This window comes from Bos mutus, chromosome 3 (genome assembly GCF_027580195.1).
Source record: "Bos mutus isolate GX-2022 chromosome 3, NWIPB_WYAK_1.1, whole genome shotgun sequence".
Taxonomy (NCBI): Eukaryota; Metazoa; Chordata; class Mammalia; order Artiodactyla; family Bovidae; genus Bos; species Bos mutus.
Window position 1 is genome coordinate 27,330,771 of NC_091619.1, and position 25,760 is coordinate 27,356,530.

General features: G+C 39.2%; 1 protein-coding gene and 1 pseudogene across 4 annotated transcripts in view; one reads left to right on the top strand and one right to left on the bottom strand.

The window, feature by feature from the left end:
* TRIM33 (tripartite motif containing 33) overlaps positions 1–25,760 on the top strand; it is a 149,568-nt gene that overhangs the window by 27,358 nt on the left and 96,450 nt on the right. The window lies entirely within an intron of this gene.
* Positions 7,796–8,022, bottom strand: LOC138985841 (small nuclear ribonucleoprotein G pseudogene; annotated as a pseudogene).

The window sequence follows — 25,760 nt, forward strand, 5'->3', positions numbered from 1 at the left end:
GAGTCTTCTCCAACACCACAGTTCAAAAGCATCAATTCTTCGGTGCTCAGCTTTCTTTCTGGTCCAACTCTCACATCCATATGGAAAAACCATAGCTTTGACTAGACTGACCTTTGTCAGCAAAGTAATGTCTCTGCCTTTTAATATGCTGTCTAGGTTAATCATAGCATTCTTCCAAGGAGCAAGCGTCTTTTAATTTCATGGCTGCAGTCACCATCTCCAGTGATTTCTGGAGTCCAAGAAAATAAAGTCTGTTATTATTTTCATTGTTTCCCCATCTATTTGCTTTGAAGTTATGGGACTGGATGCCTTGATCTTTGTTTTTTGAATGTTGAGTTTTAAGCCAGCCTTTTCACTCTCCTTTTTCACTTTCAAGAGGCTCTTCAGTTCCTCTTTGCTTTCTGCCATAAGGGTGGTGTCATTTGCATATCTGAGGTTATTGATATTTCTCCCAGCAATCTTGATTCCAGCTTGTGCTTCATGCAGCCCAGCATTTCATGTGATGTACTCCACATATAAGTTAAATAAGTAGGGTGACAATAAGCAGGATGTCTGGATCTAGGTGAGTGATCACACCATCGTGGTTATATGGGTCATTAAGATCTTTTTGGTATAGTTCTTCTCTGTATTCTTGCCACCTCTAAATATCTTCTGATTCTGTTAGGTCCATACTGTTTCTGTCTTTCATTGTGCCTGTCTTTGCATGAAATGTTCCCTTGGTATCTCTAATTTTCTTGACGAGTTCTCTAATCTTTCCCATTCTATTGTTTTCCTCTACTTTTTTGCATTGATCATTAGGAAGGCTTTCTTATCTCTCCTTGCTAGTCTTTGGAACTCTGCATTCAGATGGGTATTGCTTTCTTTTTCTCCTCTGCCTTTCGCTTCTCTTCTTTTCTCAGCTATTTGTAAGGCCTCCTCAGACAACCGTTTTGCCTTTTTGCATTTTTTTTTCTTGGGGATGGTCTTGATCACTGCCTCCTGTACAATGTTAAAATCCTCCATCCATAGCTCTTCAGGCACTCTGTCAGATCTAATCCCTTGAATCTGTTTGTCACTTCCACTGTATAATCATTAGGGATTTGATTTAGGTCATACCTGAATGGTCTAGTGGTTTTCCCCACTTTCTTCAACTTAAGTCTGAATTTGGCAATAAGGAGTTCATGATCTGAGCCACAGTCAGCTCCCGGTCTTGATTTTCCTGACTGTATAGAGTTTCTCCATCTTCGGCTACAAAGCATATAATCAATTTCAATTCAGTATTGACCATCTGGTGATGTCCATGTGTAGAGTGTCTCTTGTGTTGTTGGGAGAGCTGTAGGTGGGGCTAATGGCTCACTTCTTGGGGTGACTTCCCTCTTGTATGAGCAGGATACTAGATGGAGTACAGTTGTCTTACTGGCTTTCCTCCTCTTAGGTATGCAACCTGTGCATTACAAGCAAATGATCCAGTTGGCCCGAGAATTTTTGTCCTACTGTGTCTAGGATAGAGTTGTGTCTTATATTTTGGGGCTGTGTGGAGGAAGGGAATTTCTGATCTCTTGGTTGCGCTTCCTTGAATTTAGCATCTGCAGTCCAGAGCTGTGCAGGATGAGAAATGCTGATGGCCTGCCCCTTGACTTGGAGCCTGTGGGAAAGGTCTTTTTCGTCCTCTCTTCCTGGAGTTGGGGGAGGTGGAGAGTGGGTTGTAGCTTCAGTGCCACAGACTTGCTGTTTTTTCCACCAAGATTTAGTAACTTTCCTTAAATGTTTGTTTCTTTTTTTTTTAAAAAACTGTATGGTCTGAGGACAATTGCCAGAAATTTCAAGTGGTTATTAAAATAAAAAATCCCCCAGTTATGGTTATTTTCCCATGAAGGCATCTGCAGAGCTCCTTCCACTACATTTTCAAAAATTGTTCCTGTTCTGTTTTTTTTTTAAGAAAATCAGTATCTTCATGATGTATCTTCTTTTCCTGTCTTCTTGCCTTAAACAAAAGGCACTTCTGTTTGAAGTGGGTTTCTTTTAGAGAATGTATTGTTGGAGCATGTTTTAATTTTATCCATTCTGCCAACTTTTGTCTTTTAGTATGTGTATTTAGACCATTTATATTTTAAGGCAGTTATTAATATGCTAGGTATTAAATCTCTTACTGTTTGATTCCTCTGTTTTTATTTTCTTGCCTTCATGTATGTTATGTAAATATTAAAAAATTCTATCTTTTCTTAATATTTACTTTTATTTATTATTTGGCTGCACTGGGTCTTACTTGTGACATGTAGCATCTTTGGTTGCAGCATGTGCGATCTAGTTCCCACACCAGGGATGGACCTGGGCCCTTGCATTGGGACAGCAAGTCTTAGCTGCTGGACTATCAGCAAGTTCTAAGATTCCATCTTTATAGTGTTTTTATATAGTTATATATATAATATATATGTAAAATAAATAAATATATGTAAAAATATATAAATTGTATATAAATATAATATATAATATATATAAATTTATATATAACCTAGAGCCAGACATCCTGGAATGTGAAGTCAAGTGGGCCTTAGAAAGCATCACTACGAACAAAGCTAGTGGAGGTGATGGAATTCCAGTTGAGCTATTTCAAATCCTGAAAGATGATGCTGTGAAAGTACTGCACTCAATATGCCAGCAAATTTGGAAAACTCAGCAGTGGCCACAGGACTGGAAAAGGTCAGTTTTCATTCCAATCCCAAACAAAGGCAATGCCAAAGAATGCTCAAACTACCACACAATTGCACTCATCTCACACGCTAGTAAAGTAATGCTCAAAATTCTCCAAGCCAGGCTTCAGCAATACGTGAATGGTGAACTTCCAGATGTTCAAGCTGGTTTTAGAAAAGGCAGAGGAACCAGAGATCAAATTGCCAACATCCGCTGGATCATGGAAAAAGCAAGAGAGTTCCAGAAAAACATCTATTTCTGGTTTATTACTATGCCAAAGCCTTTGACTGTGTTGGATCACAATAAACTGTGGGAAATTCTGAAAGAGATAGGAATACCAGACCACCTGAGCTGCCTCTTGAGAAATTTGTATGCAGGTCAGGAAGCAACAGTTAGAACTGGACATGGAACAACAGACTGGTTCCAAATAGGAAAAGGAGTACGTCAAGGCTGTATACTGTCACCCTGCTTATTTAACTTATATGCAGAGTACATCATGAGAAACACTGGGCTGGAGGAAGCACAAGCTGGAATCAAGATTGCCAGGAGAAATATCAATAACCTCAGATATGCAGATGACACCAGCTTTATGGCAGAAAATGAAGAGGAGCTAAAGAGCCTCTTGATGAAGGTGAAAGAGGAGAGTGAAAAAGTTGGCTTAAAACTCAACATTCAGAAAATGAAGATCATGGCAACTGGTCCCATCACTTCATGGGAAATAGATGGGGAAACAGTGGAAACAGTGTTAGACTTTATTCTTTTGGGCTCCAAAATCACTGCAGATGGTGACTGCAGCCATGAAATTAAAAGACGCTTACTCCTTGGAAGAAAAGTTATGACCAACCTAGATAGCATATTCAAAAGTGGAGACATTACTTTGCCAACAAAGGTCCGTCTAGTCAAGGCTATGGTTTTTCCAGTGGTCATGTATGGATGTGAGAGTTGGACTGTGAGCACTTCAGCTGAGCACTGAAGAATTGATGCTTTTGAACTGTGGTGTTGGAGAAGACTCTTGAGAGTCCCTTGGACTGCAAGGAGATCCAACCAGTCCATTCTGAAGGAGATCAGCCCTGGGATTTCCTTGGAAGGAATGATGCTAAAGCTGAAACTCCAGTACTTTGGCCACCTCATGCAACGAGTTGACTCATTGGAAAAGACTCTGATGCTGGGAGGGATTGGGGGCAGGAGGAGAAGGGGATGACAGAGGATGAGATGGCTGGATGGCATCACTGACTCAATGGACGTGAGTTTGAGTGAACCCCGGGAGTTGGTGATGGACAGGGAGGCCTGGCGTGCTGTGATTCATGGGGTCGCAAAGAGTCAGACATGACTGAGCGACTGAACTGAACTGAATAGTTTCTTAGTGATTGTTTTAGATCTTGTATTATTCATTTTTAACTTATAGTCTATACTGATTTTTTATTTGGAGTTGAGTATAGAAACTTCTATTCAGATCCTTTTACCCTTTCCTATTGTAAACTAGGATTATCTTTAAGTATTTCCTCTATATATAGCACCTTATGAGATATTGTTATAATTTTTACATCAGCCATCACGTAAGATTTAAGGTGCCCATGAAGAAACGAATTGTTTACCCTCATTCTTAGCCATTAGTGTTCTTTTCTGAAGATTGAAGTTCATTCTATTAACACATCTTCTCTGTTTAGCAAACTTCCTTTAATCATTCATTTAAGGGTAGATTTGCCAGTGACAAATTTTTGTTTGCTTTGTGAGAATATCTTTTTGATTGGCTTTCATGCCTGAAGGATATTTCTTTTTGAGTACAGGGCTTGTTGATTTTTTTCTTTTTCTTCTTTGAATAACTTTGTTCCACTTCCTTATGTCCCTCATTGAGAAATCCACTGTTGTTGGAATTGATGTTCCTTGTAACACAATTACATGGGCTCCTTTCAAGGTTTTTCTGTGTCTGTAAGCTTTCAGAACTCAATGATGGGTCTTGGTGTGGATTTCTTTGGATTTATTCTGTAAGTCCTTTAGATTTATCCCTCTAATTCCATTCTTAAGGGTTTTGAATCTGTATGTTTATATCTTGGCAAGTTTGGGAGATTTTTTAGTCATTATTTGTTGAAATACTTTTTGAGTTCCACTGTTCCTCCTAGGATGGTAGTGGTATGAATGTTAGCCATTTTCTTATTGTCCCACAGATTCTTGTGACTATTAAATATTTTTTCATCTATTTTGGGTATATTATATTGATTTGGTCTGAAGTTCAATGATTCTCTTCTCTGTCATTTTCACTTTATTATTGAGGTAATTTATCAAGTTTTTTAGTTATTTTAGTTTGGCTGTTGTATAGGCTTCCAGAGAGCTGTGTGGTAAAGAATCCACCTGCCAGTGCAGGAGATGCAAGAAATTCGGGTTCAATCTATGGGGTCAGAAAGATCCCCTGGAGTAGGAAATGGCAAGCCACTCCATGTTCTTGCCTGGGAAATTCCCTGGACAGAGGAACCTGGTGGGCCACAGTCTATGAGGTCACAAAGAGTCAGACACGACTGTGTACCCATGTATGTAGGTTAATTTCTTTAAATTTTTTGTCACATCCTTCTAAGATCTGATTCTCTTGAACATAATGTCAGTTGTTTTTTCTCATTTAATTAGAATGATCCTGGTTGTTAGTTTGACTGATTTTTGAGTGTTTTGTGATATTGTGGGTATTATATTCTGATACTCAGGGTTGTATTTAATCCTTTTTAGCAAGCAGTTTTCCTGTGGAACGACGTGACAGCTAAATGGGTTTTGGCTTGTCCTTGGGCCCTAATGTCACCATTTCAGCAGAAGCTGACTCTTAACTGCCTTGTAAATGCTGCTGCTGCTGCTGCTAAGTCGCTTCAGTTGTGTTCGACTCTGTGCGACCCCATAGACGGCAGCCCACCAGGCTTCTCCGTCCCTGGGATTCTCCAGGCAAGAGTATTGGAGTGGGTTGCCATTTCCTTCTTCAATGCATGAAAGTGAAAAGTGAAAGTGAAGTAGCCCAGTTGTGTCTGACTCTTCGAGACCCCATGGACTATAGTCGACCAGGCTCCTTCGTCCATGGGATGTTCCAGTCAAGAGTACTGGAGTGGGTTGCCACCTCCTTCTCCATGTTGCAAATGAATGAGCTGAAATTTCAGTTCCCACTTGCTCTTTCCATACAAAAGTGGGATATACTAACTCATAAATTTGTTGCCGACTCATTGGAAAAGATCCTGGTGCTGGGAAAGATTGAGGGCAGGAGGAGAAGGGGTCAACAGAGGGTTAGATGGTTGGATGACATCACCAACTCAATGGACATAAGTTTGAGCAACCTCTGGGAGATAGTGAAGGACAGGGAATCCTGCCATGCTGCAGTCCATATGGTCACAGAGTCAGACACGACTTAGCGACTGGACAACAACAGCATGTACTGGTGGCTCAGTGGTAAAGAATGTGCCTACAATGCAGGAGACAGGCGTTGGGTTCGGATGATCCCTTGGAGAAAGAAATGGCAACCCATTTCAGTATTCTTGCCTGGGAAAAGCAAGAGTCAGGCTGGACTTAGCAACTAAACAACAATGCTCAGTTCCACTGAGTGTCACTGACACAAGGGGAGAGAAAGCGTAGGGCTGACTCCCTCCACTTTTTTGTTGTAGGGTAAGGGTGGAATCTCAGCTTCCCCTGAACTTCAGCATACCAGAGACTGGAAGTAGAGTGATGACTTGCCTCACTTTCCCCCATGTTATTCTGTCTTGTTATTATCTAGTGGGGGTAGAAGTTCAGCTCCCTGTTACTACCCTCTGACATGGAGGGCAAGATTTACTTTTAGTGGTTTAAATAAGAAAGAATATTGGCTTCAATTAAAATGTCCTTTATTTAAGATCACAACAGTGGAGATACTGAGGATTTTTTCCTTTTTTTTCAGCTTTGTTGAGATATCCTCGTGAATTCGCTCAGTTGTGTCTTTTTGCAATTCCATGGACTGTAGCCTGCCAGGCTTCTCTGTCATGGAATTCTCCAAGCCAGAATACTGAGGCGGGTAGCCGTCCCCAGGTCTCCTGCATTGCAGGTGAATTCTTTACCATCTGAGCCACCAGGGAAGCCCTGGTGAAGTATAGTTGACAAAATTGTAAGGTATTTGAAATGTACATCATAATGATTTGGCACATAGTGTGAAAGGATTCCTCCATGTCTATTCAGTTAACCCATCTATCACTTTGTGTTTTTGTATGTATGGGTGAGAATATTTAAGTTCTAATCCCTAAGGAAATTTCAACTGTATAATACAATGTTATCAACTATGGTCACCATGTTGTACATCAGATTTTTCAGTCCTTATTCATCTTAAGAGCAGAGAATTTTTATCCTTTTATTAGCTTCTCTCTATTCTTCTATTCTTCCTGCTCCCCCAAACCCCTTGGCATCCACATCTACTGTTTCTTTGAGTTTTTGACTTTTAAGGTTTTTTTTTTCCCCCAGCTTCCACATGTGACACCATGCAGTATTTGTCTTTGTCTGGCTTATTTCCTTTAGGTCCATCTGTGTTGTCACAAATGGCAGGGTTTCCTTCTTCCTCGTGGGTGAATACTGTCCCATTTTTGGTCTGTGTGACCGCTTGTATGCATGTGTGCATTACGCATACACACTGCATCTTCTTTAAGCACGTATCTGTTGATGGACACTTAGGTTGTTTCCCTGTCTGGTTATTGTGAATAATCCTGACATGAACACAGGAGTGCAGGTATCTCTTTGACATCATGTTTGCTTTTCTTTTTTTGGATATATACCCAGAAGTGGAATTGCTGGGTCTTATGGCAGTTCTCATTTTTTTAGAAACCTTTGTACTGTTTTTCTTAATGGCTATACCAGTTTACATCCTCACCATCAGGACACAACTGTTTGCTTTTTCCACATCCTCACTACTTATTATCTTTTTTTTGTTTTTTTCCGACCAGGGACAGGTCATGATAGAAAAAAATCAGAATAAGAGCAAATATTCTATTTTGAGAACAGCTGAGAAAGCATTTTTGACTATTACAATTATTTAACAAAAAAGTTCAGTAAGAAAATGTACACAACCCAATTTTTCTCGTAAAATGTGGAAAGGGGATGCATGGAAGCAGTTGATTTCTTCGGTGAGCACAGCCGTTGTTCATACTCGTTCCAAGGCTTCTAACATTATGAGGCTATTTCCTTGTATTACCACCATTCCACTATTATTCTGTTGCCACTAGTTGCCATCTCCACACATTCATCTACCACAAGATTTGTAAAGGGATCAAATCCCCACAATATTCCTTGGACATATCTGCCACCATTTAATTTCAATAACTTCTTGTCCATAAATATCTTCAACTTAGGAGAGTGAGCTTTGCTCATGATGTCTCCTCAGCTGATGTGTGTCTTTTTGATGAAAGCCTTTCTTACAGATTTCAGACAATATCTCATTGTGGTTTTGGTTTCTGTTTCCTGATGGATAGTGATGTTGAGCACCTTTGCATGTACCTGTTGGCCAGTTGTATTTCTTCTTTGCAAAAATGTCTGTTCCATTTCTTTGTCCATTTTTAAATTGGATTATTTATATTTTATTAAGTTACATGAGTTCTTTGTGTATTTTGGTTGTTAACTTCTTACCAGATAACGACTTGCAAATATTTTCTTCCATTCTGTAGATTGCCTTTTCATTTTGTTGATATTTTCCTTTACTGTGCAAAAGCTTTTTAGTTTGATGTTTCCCATTTGTTTATTTTTGTTACTTTTGCTCATGGCATCAAACTAAAAAAAACTGTTGTCAAGACTGATGTCCAAGCGCGTATCCCCTTTGTATCCTTCTAGGAGTTTTATAGTTTCTGGTCTTTGATTTTTGTGTATGGTGTAAGACAGGGGTTCGGTTTCATTCTTTCATTCCACATTGCATGTGGTAATCCAGTTTTCCCAATTATTTGTTGAAGTGGATATAGTGAGGATTTCTTTAAGTCCTGACATTTGACACTTCATAAGTGTGAAATTATAGAATCATGGTTCATTGAATCCTTGCTTCAATTCCTGTTCTATGGAAGGCAGTATTAGGATGATTTCTGCTCTCAGGATATCATGTGGTGGTTTGAAAGACCTAAATAAGCACTTAACTTTAACAGTTGAAGGGATGATCAGTATAATTTATTATTTAGTTATCTGTATATTTATTTTTTTTTTTTTGGTCATGCCATGCACCTTGTGGGATTTTAGTTCCTTGATGAGGCATTGAACTTGTGGCTCTCGGCAGGAGAGCCCAGAGTCCTAACCCTGGATACACAGGGAATTTCCAATATGATTTATTTTTTGCAGATTAGAAAATTTACGGGCCAGAGGGTCTTGGTCAAGGTTATTTAGCTCTGTTTTCCCACTATTTCATGTTTTATAGTTATTCATGTTTTATAGTTATTTTGAAAAAGTAAAACATGGAGATGGTTAAAATTTTGAACAAGATAAATGATTATATAATAACTCATTGAAACCCAGAAATCACTAACATGTAAAATGCTAGTTATATAATTTTTACCAGAAAATGTAAAACAACTAAGAAGCTATTAAGAGTAGAGTCTTACCTGGTAGGACATTACCTCAGAGTAAAACATATTATCATTATGCAGTCTCACTCAAGTACAGTTTTAACACAACTGCCTCTTTAATATTTCTTCTTGAATGACCCAGATGCATCTCAAACTTACCATGTCTAAAATTGAACTTGTCTCAAAAATTTCAAAATGTCCTCTTTGTAAGCTCTTATTCTTCTTATTCCTAAGCAAGAAACTTGGGAATGATCCTTGTCTCTCTATTCCCCAATATAATTTTCTTAGAATATTTCGTCTGTGATGCCTTTGGCGTCTTATGTCTTTGGTAATATTGGCCTCTTAAAATGAGTTGTTAATTGTTCTCTTTTCCTTTTTAATTTTTTAAAAGACGTTATTTTTTATGTTTTGATTGCATTGGGTCTTCCTTGCTGCACATGGGGTTTCTCCAGTTGTGGCGAGCAGCGTCTGTTCTCCGTTGTGGTGCGTGGGCTTCTTACCGCAGTGGCTTCTCTTGGTGCAAAGCATGGGCTTTAGGTGCTCGGGCTTCAGTGGTTACTGCCCCTGGGGTCAGTAGTTGTGGCCTCTGGGCCCAGTTGCTCCGAGGCATGTGGAATTCTCCCGATAAACTCTGATCCAGTCACTGTACCATCGGGCAGGTTCTTCCTCCTCTGTTTTTTAAAGTTTGTGTGAGGTTTGTATTATTTTTTTCCTTGAGAGAATTTATCATTGAAAAAACCCAGCAGGCCTGGACTTTCTTTTGTAGAAGAATTTAATTACAAATTTAGTTGCTTTACTTCATATTAGTGTGTTCAGTTTCTCTTGTTTCCTTGAGCCAGTATTTGGTAGTTTGTATTTTCTAGGAACTTTCTAGGAGTTTGTATTTTCTAGGAATTTGACTTATTTGTTTGTTTGCTTATGACTGCACCACTTGGCTTGTGGGAAGTTAGTTTCCCAACCAGGGATCAAATCTGTGCCCCCTGCAGTGGGAGCATGAAGTCTTAACTACTGGACGGCTGAGGAAGTTCCTTTGACTCATTTAAATTGTCTGTCTTGTTGGTATAAAACTTTTATAAGTCCCTTTGCTGTTCACCTGAAATTATCACAACATTGTTAATCAGCTATACCCCCAATACAAAATAAAAAGGTTAAAAAAAAAAAAAGATGAACATTTTAAATTAAGATCTTTGTTATCAGGAAAAAAGCCTTTCATAATATTCCCTTAATTCTTTCGATTTCTGTAGGGTTTGTCGTTAAGTCTTCTGTTTCTTATATTACTGATTTTCATATTCTTTGTTTTCTTTTTTAACCTCTAAATCAATCTCAGTGTATGTTTCCGCATACCCCTAGCCCCATCTCTTCCCTTCCACCTGCACCTTATCTCCCATCCTGCTAATTATCAATTCTGTTGATCTTTTCAAAGAATCATCTGAGTTTTATTCCCCTTCCCTCCATTGATACCTACTCTGATCTTTATATTATTCTATTTAATTTGGGTTTGATTTGCAGAATCTGAATTACATGATCATATTATTGGTTAAAAATTTTTTTGTTGTTGTTTTCTAGTATATTTTTAAAGCCACAAATTTCTAAGCCTGTGCTGTCAGATGTGTTAGGTAACTCCCATATGTGGCTGTTAATGCTAAAGTTAAATAGTAGATTGAGTTCCTCAGTCATCCTAGTCACATTTCAAGTGTTCACTGATCTCATGTGCCTAATGGCTACCCCATTTGACTTTGCAGATATAGAACATTTTATGGCAGAATTTCTTTTGGACTCTTAGGTATTGCTTTAACTGTATCTGGTGAATTTGTATATATTAACTTTAACTTATATTCAGTTCAAGGTATTTTCTGTTTGTCCTCAAGGTTTCTTCTTTTACCCATTGGTTAATTAGAATTTGGTTTTTAAACTTTCCAAAATTTGGGCTTTTCAGATTTCTTTCTGTTATTACCTTCTAATTTAATTGTGGTAGGAGAACATACCATGAGTGGTCTAAACCCTTTCAAATTATTGAGATTTGTTTTATTAACTAGCACTGCTGCTGCTGTTTACTCACTAAGTTGTGTCCGACTCTGCGACCCCAGGGACTGTAGCCCGCCAGACCTCCTTTGTCCATGGGATTTCCCAGGCAAGTGGGTTGCCATCTCCTTCTCCAGGAGATCTTCCTGACCCAGGGATTGAACCAACATCTCCTGCTTGGTAGATAGATCCTTTACCACTGAGCCACCTGGGAAGCCCATTAATTAGCAAAGGGATTGGCAAACTACTTCTTTAAAGGGCCAGGTAATACTATTGGAAAAGACTCTGATGCTGGGAGGGATTGGGGGCAGGAGGAAAAGGGGATGACAGAGGATGAGATGGCTGGATGGCATCACTGACTCTATGGTGAACTCCGGGAGTTGGTGATGGACAGGGAGGCCTGGCTTGCTGCAATTCATGGGGTCACAAAGTGTCAGACACGACTGAGCAACTGAACTGAACTGAATACTATTTTAGGCTCTGTATATGGCACAAGGTCTCTGAAATGGCTTATTTCCTCTTCCTCACAGACACTGTAAATTATGTATTTTATCCTTGTTCCTGGTTCTGGACAGAACTTGTAAGACTGAGAGATAGGGATGATAAGTGCATCTTTTCATTATTAATAAGAGATCCCTTTTAATCACACCTGGGTTCAATCCCTGGGTTGGGAAGAGCCACTGGAGAAGGGTGTGGCAACCCATTCCAGTATTCTTGCCTGGAGAATTCCATGGACAGAGAAGCCTGGCAGGCTACAGTCCATGGGGTTGCAAAGAGTCGAACACAGCTGAGCAACTGAACTGAACTGATCTTTGTATGGAACGTTCTGTATAGATCAGTTACATCAAGTTGGTTACTATGTTGTTTAAGGCTTTTATATTTTATAAAGACTGTTTTTATCAACTTTTGCAAAATGAGTATTGAAATCTCCATCTGCAGTTGTTTAATTATCCTTTTCTTCATTCTGTTAGTTTTGCTTCACGTATTTTTTTAGGTACATATGCATTTATAGTAAAGTAAAAGTAAAAAGTCGCTCAGTCATGTCCAACTCTTTGCAACTCCGTGGACTATAGCCTATCAGGCTCCTCCGTCCATGGGATTCTCCAGGCAAGGATACTGGAGTGGGTTGCCATTTCCTTCTCCAGGGGAGAAGTTACTGCTGCTGCTAAGTCACTTCAGTCGTGTCCGACTCTGTGCCAACCCATAGATGGCAGCCCACCAGGCTCCCCCGTCCCTAGGATTCTCCAGGCAAGAACACTGGTGTGGATTGCCATTTCCTTCTCCAATGCATGAAAGTGAAAAGTGAAAGTGAAGTTGCTCAGTCGTGTCTGACTCTTATCGACCCCCAGCCTACTAGGCTCCTCCATCCATGGGATTTTCCAGGCAAGAGTACTGGAGTGGGGTGCCATTGCCTTCTCCTACGCATTTATAATTGTTAGCTATTTTTGATGTATTGGTTCTTTAGCATATAAAATGTTTACCTTTATGTCTAGTAAGTAATCTGTTTCATCTAAGAGTCTTTTCCCTCCACCTTTCATGATTATTTTCATGGTATATCTTTTTCTTTTTTTTTTTTTCACTTTCAGTCTGTTGTGTCTTTAGAAATGTTTCATTTAGACCCCATATAGTTGGATTTTGTCTTTTATCCAGGTTGACAATCTCTGCCTTTTCACTGGAGTACTTTTCCATTTTTTCCCCATCACTTCATGGCAAATTGATAGGGAAAAGTGGAAACAGTGACAGATTTTATTTTCTTGAGCTCCAAAATCACTGCAGATGGTGACTGCAGCCATGAAATTAAAAGATGTTTGCTCCTTGGAAGGAAAGCTATGACAAATCTAGACAGCATATTGAAAAGCAGAGATCAATTTTCTGACAAAGGTCCATATAGTCAAAGCTATGGTTTTTCCAGCAGTCATATATGGATGTGAGAGTTGGACCATAAAGAATGCTGAGCGCCGAAGCTTTCAAACTGTGGTGTAAGAGAATACTCTTGAAAGTCCTTTGGACAGGAAGGAGATCAAAGCAGTCAATCCTAAAGGAAATCAGTCCTGAATATTTATTGGAAGGATTGATGCTGAAGCTGAAACTCTTAATACTTTGGCCACCTGATGCAAAGAGTTGACTCATTTGAAAAGACCCTGATGTTGGGAAAGATAGAATGTGGGAGGAGAAGGGGACAACAGAGGATGAGATGGTTGGATAGCATCACTGACTCAATGGACATGAGTTTGAGCAAGCTCTGGGAGATGGTGAAGGACAGGGAAGCCTGGGGTGCTGCAGTCCACGGTGTCTCAAAGAGTTGGACACGACTTAGGGACTGAACAACAGCAGCAATCATGTGGTTGGATTTAGGATGTTTGTTTTCTCTTTGTCATGTCAGGTTTTGGTTCCTTTCTTTTACTAAGCCTTTTGTGTCCAGTATTTTTAATGTTCTTTAAAATTTTCTCTCTTTTTGTTTTTACTTTGTTTTTGTCTTAGTTTTTCCTCTAGCAATTATATGTCTAATTTAATACAAGCCATGTCAAGGTAATATTGTATTGATTTTGTTAAAATCCAGCAACTTTGCTATAGATCCATTTTTCTCCTTTGTAACTGGGGCTTCCCTGATGGCTCAGATGGTAAAGAATACGCCTGCAATGTGGGAGACCTGGGTTGGGAAAATCCCCTGGAGAAGGGAATACCTACTCCAATATTCTGGCCTGGACAATTCCATGGACAGAGGAGCCTGGCATTCTACAGTCCATGGAGTTGCAAAGAGTTGGACACAACTGAACGACTTTCCCTTCTCTTCTCACTTCTTCTCCTTTGTAACTATTGTATTATTCTGTTTATATGTTTAAAAAACTTTATTCTGATTATCACTTTAAACAATCTTATGTTTTGTTTTTTTTTTTTAAGAAATCAAGAGGAAAACAGTCTTTTTTATGTCTTCCAAAAAACAGTCTTTTTTATGTCTTCCATATGTTCACCCTTTCTGATGCTTCTCTTTCCATTCAGTGGATCCAGGGTATTGTCTGATTGCAGTTTTTTTCAGCCTGAATGAACTTCATTTAGTATTTCTTTTGTGGTACAAATATGCTCATGACATTCTATTAATTTTTGTTTATCTGGGGATTGCCTTACTTTGCTTTCAGATTGAAGAATATTTTTGTTTTATAAAGAATTCTTGGTTTTACAGTCTTTCAATTACTTTAAATATGTCACTTGATTGCTTTCTGACCTCCATGGTCTCTGATGAAAAGTCAGATGTTAATGTTGTTCCCCTGTGGATGATGAATTGTTTTTCTGTTGCTGTTTTCAGGATTTTCTTTGAAAAATCTTTGTCTTGCAGTAGTTTGAGTATGATAAATCAAGGTTTGATTCTCTTTGTTTTATTATAGTTGAATTTTTCCAGCTTTTTGACTTTTCAGATTATTTATTTCATTAAGTTTGGGACATTTTTGGCTATTATTTTCTCAAAATATTTTTCCTGCTCCTTGCTCTCATCTTCTGAGACTTCCACTGCATTCGTTTTGAGATCTTGATGTCTCTCTGGCTGTTCCTCCTCCTCCCCCTGTTGTTTTGATCTTTCTGCCTTTTAAGGATTGAATACTTAGACTTATCTACAGATCCACTAAGTCTGCTATTGAGCCTAGATATATGATTAAATTTTTAATTTTGGATGTTCTACTTTTCATCTTACGGGTTGTTACTATAATTCCTAGTTCTCTCTTCAGACTTCCTATATGTTGAGTCCTGCCATCGTATTTTACTTTATTCTTAGGAGTATTTTATAATAGCTGCTTTGAAATCTGTTTATTAACTTCAGTGTTTGGACTCCGTTGATTAGTTGACTGATTCCCCCCCAACCCCAGGTTAAGGCACACTTGTCTGTTTCTTTATGATTTCCTATATTATAGCAACTCTGGCTTCTGGTTTATTTTTCTGCAGGTTGTTGCTATTTTGTAGTAACTTGCTTAGTCTTAAAGTATGAAATTTGTACAGCTTACAGTCATTGATACCTCTTTTCAGTTATTTTTATTTTTATTGCTTAGCCTGGCTTTCTAGAGTTCGCTTCTGTTAGTATGTCTGCATAGCTTTGTGGTCAACCAGTGCTTTAGGGTGGAAGTTTCGTTCAAATATCTTGAGTTTATCAGCCTCACACCATTAGTAATCTGTCTTTGTTTAGGAAACACACTAAAAGTTGCAGCCAGGTTTTAGTCTCATTTGGCCTTTTATTTTTGCTGGGCTTTCTTGAGTATCCCTTTTAGTTAGCCAGGTGTGTGTAGAGTTTTATCTTAATTGTGTGACTCTCATTTTAAGTGTCTTATGTTTTTCCAGTGGCCTGCTACCTGCATTAGCTGTGACCCAAACTTAAGTGTGTACAAGGTGTTCTTTCCAAACTGGAATACCTACTTTTAGCTGGCAGATGTGTTCACATTTGCTCTCCTGACCTAACTGATCCTGCTTCATATGGTGCCAAAGCTGCTTTTTTGTTTTTTACATTGAAGTATAAGATTGTCAAGGCTGTATATTGTCACCCTGTTTATTTAACTTTTATGCAGAGTACATCATGACAAACGCTGGACTCAAGAAACACAAGCTGGAATCAAGATTGCCGGGAGAAATATCAATAACCTCAGATATGCAGAATACACCACCCTTATGGCAGAAAGTGAAGAGGAATTCAAAAGCCTCTTGATGAAAGTGAAAGTGGAGAGTGAAAAAGTTGGCTTAAAACTCAACATTCAGAAAACGAAGATCATGGCATCCGGTCCCACCACTTCATGGGAAATAAATGGGGAAACAGTGGAAACAGTATCAGACTTTATTTTTCTGGGTCCAAAATCACTGCAGATGGTGACTGCAGCCATGAAATTAAAAGACCCTTACTCCTTGGAAGAAAAGTTATGACCAACCTAGATAGCATATTCAAAAGCAGAGACATTACTTTGCCAACAAAGGTTCATCTAGTCAAGGCTATGGTTTTTCCTGTGGTCATGTATGGATGTGAGGATGGACTGTGAAGAAGGCTGAGCGCGAAGAATTGATGCTTTTGAACTGTGGTGTTGGAGAAGACTCTTGAGAATCCCTTGGACTGCAAGGAGATCCAACCAGTCCATTCTGAAGGAGATCAGCCCTGGGATTTCTTTGGAAGGAATGATGCTGAAGCTGAAACTCCAGTACTTTGGCCACCTCATGCAACGAGTTGACTCGTTGGAAAAGACTCTGATGCTGGGAGGGATTGGGGGCAGGAGGAGAAGGGGAAGACAGAGGATGAGATGGCTGGATGGCATCACTGACTCGATGGATGTGAGTCTGAGTGAACTCAGGGAGTTTGTGATGGACAGGGAGGCCTGGCATGCTGTGATTCATGGGGTCGCAAAGAGTCGGACACGACTGAGTGACTGATCTGATCTGATCTGATAGTTGATTTACAGTGTTACATTAGTTCCAGGTGTACAACAGAGTGAGCCAATATTTTTATATATTATACTCCATTTAAAGTTATTATATGAAGAAAACCAAGGAACAAAAAATAAACACAAAAAATTATTATATAACATTGGCTATGTTCTCTGTGCTGTAACGCTATCCTTGTAGCTTATTTATCTTATGCTTACGAGTTTGTGCCTCATAATCACCTACCTTTTTATTGTGCCTTCTCTTTCCCTCGGCCTGTTGATGTTTCTGTATTTGTATTGGTTTCTGTTTTGTTATATTCATTCACTTGTTTTAGTTTTTAGATTCTGCATGAAAATTTAAGATATAGTATTTGTCTTTCTCTGTTTGACTTATTTCATTAAGCATAATACCCTCCAGGTCCGTCCGTATTGTTTTAAATGGCAGAATTTCATTCTTTTTTTTTTAATGGCTTAATAATAATCTCTATGTATATATACACTTCTTTATCCATCTGTTGATGGTCACTTAGGTTGCTTCCATATCCTGGCCATTGTAAATAATGCTGCTATGAACATTGGGGTGCATATATCTTTTTGAGTCAGCGTTTTCACTTTCTTTGATTTTATTCCCAGAAGTAGAATTGCTGGATGATGATATGGCAGTTCTATTTTTAGTTGTTTTTTTTAAGGAACCTCCATATTGTTCTCCAAAGTGGCTGCAGTGGTTTGCGTTCCCACTAGCAGTGTAGGAGTGTTCCCTTGTCTCCACATCCTCCCCAGCATTTGGCATTTGTGGTCTTTTGGTAGTAGCCATTCAGGTGGATGTGAGGTGATAATCTCAGGGTTTTTTAAAAATAATATTTATTTATCTGACTTTGTCAGGTCTTAGTTGGGACACTCGGAATCTTTGTTGTGTCCTACAGAATCCTTTGTCGCAGTGCACAGACGCTAGCCGAGGCACATGGACTCTCTAGTTGTGGTGCACGACCTTAGTTGCTCCACAGCGTGTGGGATATTAGTTCCTTGACTGGGGATTGAACCTGAGTGCCTCAAATTTCAAGGCAGATTTTTAACCACTGGACCACCAGGAAAGTCCTTCAGTGTGGTTTTGATATGGGTTTCTCTTATGATTAGCAGTGATGAGCACTGTCAGTCATCTGTATATCCTGTTTGGGAACATGTCTGTTCAGGTCCTCTGCCTAGTTTTCATTTTTTTTTTTTCTTTAATATTGAGTTACATGAGCTTTATGGGACACTTCCCTGGTGGCTCAGTGGTAAAGAATCCGCCTGCCATACAGGAGACTCAGGTTTAGTCCCTGGGTTGGGAAGATCCCCTGGAGAAGGAAATGGCTACCCACTCCAGTATTCTTAACTAGGAAATCCCGTGGACAGAGGAGCCTGGCAGGCTGTAGTCCATGGAGTCACAAAAGAGTTGGACACAACGACTTAGTGACTAAACAACAATATATATTTTGGGTATTATTGGTCATATCATGCAAATATTTTCTCCCACTCAGTAGGTTGTCTTTTTGTTTGTTGCTGGTTTCCTTAGCGGTGCAGAAGCTTTTGAGTTAAATTAGGTCCCATTTTTTAATTAAAATTTCTATTTGTTTAGTTTTGGCCGCACTGGATCTTCACTGCTGTGTGTGGCCTTTCTCTGTTGCGATGAGCAGGGGCTACTTTCTGGCTGCAGTGCATGGACTTCTCATTGAAGTGGCTTCTCTTATTACGGAGCATGGACTCGAGGCACTCGGGCTTCAGTAGTTGCAGCCTAGAGGCTCATTTGCAGCTCTTGGGTTCGATAGCGCAGGCTCAGCAGTTGTAGCTTAGTTGTGGTATCTTCCTGGACCAGGGATAAGTGGTGTCTCCTGCACTGATCACCAGAGAAGCCCAACATTTGTTTATTTTTGGTTTTGTTTCATTTACCTTAGGAGATAGATCCAGAAATATTGCTACCATTTATGTCAAGAGGGTTCTGTCTATGTTTTTTTTGTTTTAGAAGTTTTATGGTTTCTGGTCTTATATTCAGGTCTTTAATCCATCTTGAGTTTACTTTTGTATATGGCATGAGAACAGAGCTGCTGTTTTTTATGGTCACCCTCTAGTAAAACTACTGATGGTGCATACTAGAATTTTCGAGTGGGAGTAGGGATCGTAGAATCATGTTCAGGCAAGAAGGCCAATGCCTTCCACTGTTTTTACCATAGCAGATTTTTGGAGAATAAGCATTTCTCATTTTGTCTGATAATGATTGTTTCCCAGTGCTTTGAAATGGATGGGTTCTTTTGTTTGTGACAATTTTGTCAAGTTTTATATCTGCACTTTGAGGGGATGGTTCACTTTTCATTCTTCCATTCAGTTCTGTTCAGTTGCTCAGTCGTCTCCGACTCTTTGCGACCCCATGAATCGCAGCACGCCAGGCCTCCCTGTCCATCACAAACTCCTGGAGTTCACTCAAACTCACGTCCATCGAGTCGGTGAGGCCATCCAGCCATCTCATCCTCTGTCGTCCCCTTCTCCTCCTGCCCCCAGTCCCTCCCAGCGTCAGAGTCTTTTCCAGTGAGTCAACTCTTCGCATGAGGTGGCCAAAGTACTGGAGTTTCAGCTTTAGCATCATTCCCTCGAAAGAAATCCCAGGGTTAATCTCCTTTAGAATGGACTGGTTGGATCTCCTTGCAGTCCAAGGGACTCTCAAGAGTCTCCTCCAACACCACAGTTCAAAAGCATCAATTCTTCAGCGCTCAGCTTTCTTCGCAGTCCAACTCTCACATCCATACATGACCACTGGAAAAACCATAGCCTTGACTAGACGGACCTTTATTGGCAAACTAATGTCTCTGCTTTTCAATATGCTATCTAGGTTGGTCATAACTTTTCTTCCAAGGAGTAAGCGTCTTTTAATTTCATGGCTGCAGTCACCATCTGCAGTGATTTTGGAGCCCCCCAAAATAAACACTGTTCCCACTGTTTCCCCATCTATTTCCCATGAAGTGACGGGACCAGATGCCATGATCTTTGTTTTCTGAATGTTGAGCTTTAAGCCAGCTTTTTCACTCTGCACTTTCACTTTCATCAAGAGGCTTTTGAGTTCCTCTTCACTTTCTGCCATAAGGGTGGTGTCATCTGCATATCTGAGGTTATTGATATTTCTCCCAGCAATCTTGATTCCAGCTTGTGCTTCTTCCAGTCCAGCATTTGTCATGATGTACTCTGCATAGAAGTTAAATAAGCAGGGTGACAGTATACAGCCTTGACGTACTCCTTTTCCTATTTGGAACCAGTCTGTTGTTCCATGTCCAGTTCTAACTGTTGCTTCCTGGCCTGCATACAGGTTTCTCAAGAGGCAGGTCAGGTGGTCTGGTATTCCCATGTCTTCCAGGATTTTCCACAGTTTATTGTGATCCACACAGTCAAAGGCTTTGGCATAATCGATAAAACAGAAATAGATGTTTTTCTGGAACTCTGTTGCTTTTTCGATGATCCAGCGGATGTTGGCAATTTGATCTCTGGTTCCTCTGCCTTTTCTAAAACCAACTTGAACATCTGAAGGTTCGTTTCCAAGGCAAACCATTCAATATCACAGTAATCTAAGTCTATGCCCCAGCTAGTAACACTGAAGAAGCTAAAGTTGAACAGTTCTATGAAGACCTACAAGACCTTTTAGAACTAACACCCAAGAAAGATGTCCTTTTCATTATAGGGGACTGGAATGCAAAAGTAGGAAGTCAAAAAACACCTGGAGTAACAGGCAAATTTGTCCTTGGAATATGGAACGAAGCAGGGCAAAGGCTAATAGAGTTTTGCCAAGAGAACGCACTGGTCATAGCAAACAACCTCTTCGAACAGTACAGTAGAAGACTCTATATATGGACTTCACCAGATGGTCAACACCAAAATCAGATTGATTATATTCTTTGCAGCCAAAGATGGAGAAGCTCTATACAGTCAGCAAAAACAAGACCAGGAGCTGACTGTGGCTCAGATCATGAACTCCTTATTCTTCTATTAGTGGAAGTTAGCTAGCTGTTGATTTTTTTGTTGTGTGTAATTCCATTTTCCCAAAAAATTAAAAACTTAATGTATTTTCTTAAAGTACTGTCTCAAATATTTTCCGAGGTCTGAAGTTCTGGGAACTTCGTAGGTCTTGTACCATTGCACTAGTTAGTTGTGGCTATCTAAATTTTAGTTAACTAAAATTCCCTGGGTATCCATTTGTTCAGACTCCCTGCTTCTACTGCAGGGGTCACAGGTTTGACCCCTGGTCAGGGAACTAAGATCCCCCATGCTGTGTGGCAGGGCCCAGAAAATAAATCTCCCTCAAAAAATTTCTTGAAGCTCTTTTTTTTTGTTCCATTCAGAAGTGTACTGAAAAGTTACGTTATACTTTTGTCTTTGTTATGGTCTCCATTTATTTTAAATTTATTACTTAGCTGTTTTTGTTTCTAGGTTTTTGTTCTTTTTAAAATCTGTTCTTGTATTTTCCTTTGGTCGTAGTTAATGCTATTCTATTTTGATTACATTAAACATTCATTTTATATTTATGCACTAATTCTGCATCGGTAATCTCTGCTGTTCGTTTTCTCCCCTGTAGTTTGTCATTTCATTTAGTTTGTTAATTCATGTGTCTGTTTTTGCTTTTACTGCTTTAACGATGGCATTCCATTAACAACTTCTGGCTTTAAAAATTATATATTTTGGCTGCACTGTGTCTTAGTTGTAGCATGCAGAATATTTCAGTTGTGGCATGTAGGATCTAGTTCCCTGGTCAGGGATAGAACCTGGCATTGGGAACATGGAATCTTAGCCACTGGACCACAGGGGAAGTCCCCTGGATTTATAGTTTCTGATGAAAAGTCTGCTGTCATTGTTATCTTTGTATGTAATGTGTTCATACCTGCCTCTCCCACTGCTGTTAAGGTTTACTCTTTATTATTAGTTTAAGCAGTTGATTTTATGATGTGCTTTCGTATGGTTTTATTTAGAGGTGTAATCCTCAGAGATTATTGAGATTCTTGAATTTTGGATTATTGTTGTTCAAGTTGGAGAAGATTTGGCCATTTTCTCTTAAAATATTTTTCTCATTTTTTAGAATATCCTTTCTGAAATACCAATTACACATATATTTAGCCACTTGATAATGTCTCACATTTAGTGAGCCTGTGTATTTTATTCCCCTACTCATTCATTCATCTTCATGCTTCAATTTGTCTACTTTGAGTTTTACCAGGTTTTTTTTATATTTTGAAGCAGTCTTGTTAGGTGCACAGTTCAGTTCAGTCGCTCAGTTGTGTCTGACTCTGCGACCCCATGAATCGCAGCACGCCAGGCCTCCCTGTCCATCACCAACTCCCGGAGTTTACCCAAACTCATGTCCATCAAGTCGGTGATGCCAGCCAGCCATCTCATCCTCTGTCTTCCCCTTCTCCTCCTGCCCCCAATCCCTCCCAGCATCAAGGTCTTTTCCAGTGAAGTCAACTCTTCACATGAGGTGGCCAAAGTACTGGAGTTTCAGCTTCAGCATCATTCCTTCCAAAGAAATCCCAGGGCTGATCTCCTTCAGAATGGACTGGTTGGATCTCCTTGCAGTCCAAGGGACTCTCAAGAGTCTTCTCCAAGAAGACTAGGGCTATAGGTTCGTACATTTTAGTTTCAGACCTTGGTCTCCTCTCCCCTCCACTTACATTGTCCCATGACTTGAGAACATTATCTAATCTCTCTGAACCTGTTTCCTCACTTTTGAAATGGATATAGAAATTGATCCTACTTTACAGAGCTGTTACGAGGACTGACTGAACTAATACATATAAATTTCTCAGTAAATACTAACTGATCTTAGAGTGAAACCTTGTACAAATGCAAATATAGACATAATTTTATATGATTATTTCCTGTCCCCAGCATAGACTGTATTTTCACGTAGGCACATTAAAAATCTTACTGGGATGAGGGCAGAAGTACAAGGTAGGGCAGAGTTGGACTGGAAACATCTGATAAGGAATGTGGGGTGGCAGAGTCCCTATGTCCCCAGTATTTTAGGAGCCAGTTTATGTGAATCAGACTGAAAGATGCCAACTAATAGAGGTTCTTTCTTGGAATTTCTGAAACTTGACTCTGGTTTGTGTGATTGAATTTCAAGGCCCTTGCTTATTTTATTAAGGAAAGATTTTACTTTAATTGACATAATTTTAATCATATCTTAATTTTCCTTTCATATTAGAATAATTTTTAAAGTTTAATTATAATAGAACAGATCATTATATTTTAGTAGTTTATGTTTTTTAATCTCTTTCATAGTTATATTTACTTTTAGCCCATGCATGTTTAGGTATCAATGTTTTATTGATGCCTTTGCTAATTACTTCTTGCATCTCACTTCTAAACATTTTTCCATGTTCTCAGATATCAGATTGAACTATATAAAATTCTAAGTGGTTAGTCCTAAGTGGTTGAATACTTACAGTTTTATATGGTTCAGCCCAATGCTTTATTAGTTCTTATAGCAGTGAATAGTACTGTTTTATGTCTGGTAATTTGATTTGCTCTTATTGTAGAATAATAGCTTTATCAGGGTATAGATTGCCAGTTGACTTTTATTTTCTCCAGCAGCTTTGAAGATAATTATTCCTGTTATTGTTTGGCAGTTGTTTTTTTTTTTAACTGACGAGATAAGCTCTAAGTCTGATTTTCTTCTACTACTAGTAGTTATTAAGAGTTTTTTGAGGGGTTTCCTAGTGGCCTAGTGGTTAGGATTGTGGGCTTTCACTGAGGTGGCCTGGGTTTAATCCCTGGTGAGAGAACTGAGATCCCACAAGCCACATGACGTAGCCAAAAAAACCAAAAATTTTTTCTTCATGTTTGCTGATGTTTAGGTGCAGAGGTATTTTTATCTTGCTTAAGAGTTGGATTGCAATCTGAGGGCTCATTTCTTTAGGTCTGAAATTTCCAGCCTTTATCTCTTTAGCATCTCTACTTCATTTCCTTAATGAACTTCTTTTTGACATATGCTGGAATTTCTCATTTAGTTCCTTTGGTTTTTTTTAGATGTCCAGAATGTGTTTATTGGGACGGGTTCCCACTCATCTTGATTCAGGGTGCTTTTAATGCTGCTTCTGTCTAAGGAACATTCTCTGTAAGGCTTGCTTTTCCTCTTGTAGGTTGACAGAGGATAGTAGAGCAGCCAGCTCACAAAACTATTTGTGCATGGCCCAAAGATGGTGGTGATTTTTAGCATCTTGAGCATTTCACATCCATGAAAATTGGGGGAATTTAAGGCTCTGCACCAGGCACTTCTTATGTTTCCTCTTCTTTTATGGAGAGGGATGAAGGAGATCCTTTGTGAGAGGCTTGTTCTTGTGGGGAGGTTGTCACTGCCAGAAAGGCTCATTGAGTTCTTTAGCTTGCTTCTTCTCTTTTGTATTCTATCTCTCCTTATCTCTATGTTGAATTCTATATAATTCCTTCATATCTGTTCTATCTTAATAGTTTTCTTAACAGTTACCACTTGCTTATTAATTAGTGTTTTAAGTTTATTCAGTTTCATTTTCTTTTTTATATCTACCCATTTTCACAGGTTCCGTTTGTCCTCTATCTCTGTGAACATTTTATACATATTTGAAGTCTATCCGACTGTTTTGTTTTCTGTGGTTTTAGGTTTTTACTTCTTGGTTTATTGTGTTTTTCTACTCATTCCAGCAGTATTGGGTTTCTTCACGTGCGTTGTAATTTTATTTATGAGCTTATCTTCACTGGGAGTTCCATTTGTGCCTTGGGTTGGAAGGAGTTCTGATGAGATGTTTTTGTGTTTATAAGGGTTCAGAAAAGTTTCTTTTGGTTGTTGTTGAATGAATATGTGAATTTACCTAAGTAGGAATTCCAGGAAAAGAAGTAGCTATTGGGCAAAAATAATGACTTCAACTTTGTGAACATTTTGCTTGGGGTTATGAGTTGATTAAAGATAAGATTTTAAATAAGAACTTGAGCTTAGGATAGAGGACAGAAGAGGAATGTTGACTTCACCCTTGGAGAAGATGACTAGTGTGATGGACTGGGTTCCTTCTGGTTCATAATAGATTTACTTCTAATTTTCCATTCAGTGTTTCTGACATTGCGGAAAAACTGGTGCCAGGACATGAAGCTTCAGGACTAGAGGTCGCATCACTACGTGGTCTTCCCTTAAGTCATCCAGCATTACCTCCCAGTTTATTATAAAAGGCCATAGCTCAGGGATAGTCAGATAGAAGCGATGCACAGGGCGAGGTTTGTGGGAAGAGGTATGGAGCGTCCATGCTCGCCCGTGTCACTCTTCCCGAATCTCTACCAGTTCACCAACCCGGAAGCTACTAGTCTACTAGGCAAGCTTCTTAGGTTCTTGACTTGGCCTGTCTGTGTACTGTGCAAAATAGAACATACTTTGTTTACACATCTATGCATCAAGCTTATTTAGTGTTGAGATTGCTTGTGGGTGACTCCAGGACTGGTGAGGGTTTTTGTTTGTGGAGTGCTTAAAAGATTGCCCCATGGCTTTATTGAGGCAGTTCAGTTTGACCTTTTGACCTTTATCTTACTTCCTATTCCCAACAGTGGTAAGGTAACCTCTGTGGCTCACTTATATCACTGCCTCACTACTTAGGCTTTGAGTGCTGTTTTGTTTCTGGCACTTCAAAATTTTGCGTTCTTGGGTGTAGACTTAGGTATTTTGGGGTTTACACTTTAATTTGTTGTATGTTAGCTATTTCTGTATTTGAGTTGGGGTTCATGTGGTCTTTTCACATCTGCTTAATGATCCGTCTTGAAGTCCATCAGTCAGTTTACTGAAACTAAATTCCACTTAACAACACTGTGGAGATAAACTAGTTTGTAGAGTTGTCTATTTTAGCCTTTAACCCCCTCCCATCCTCCACCCCAGTGATCATACATTTTAGTAAATTAACACTTAAAGGAAATTAGTGAGTATGAACGAGTCTCTCAGAACTTGAGCTTTGAAGTAATGAAATCAGTTCTAGGAACATTATGTGTAAAACTGGTCACTAGCTTTGGCTTTGAAGTTTGGGTTTCAGTTTTGTGTAATACTGAAAACAACATGGCAACTGGTACTGAGTGATAGAGTCAGGAGCACACTCATTTGATCACTAGTTACAGGGGCATACTTACAAACTCA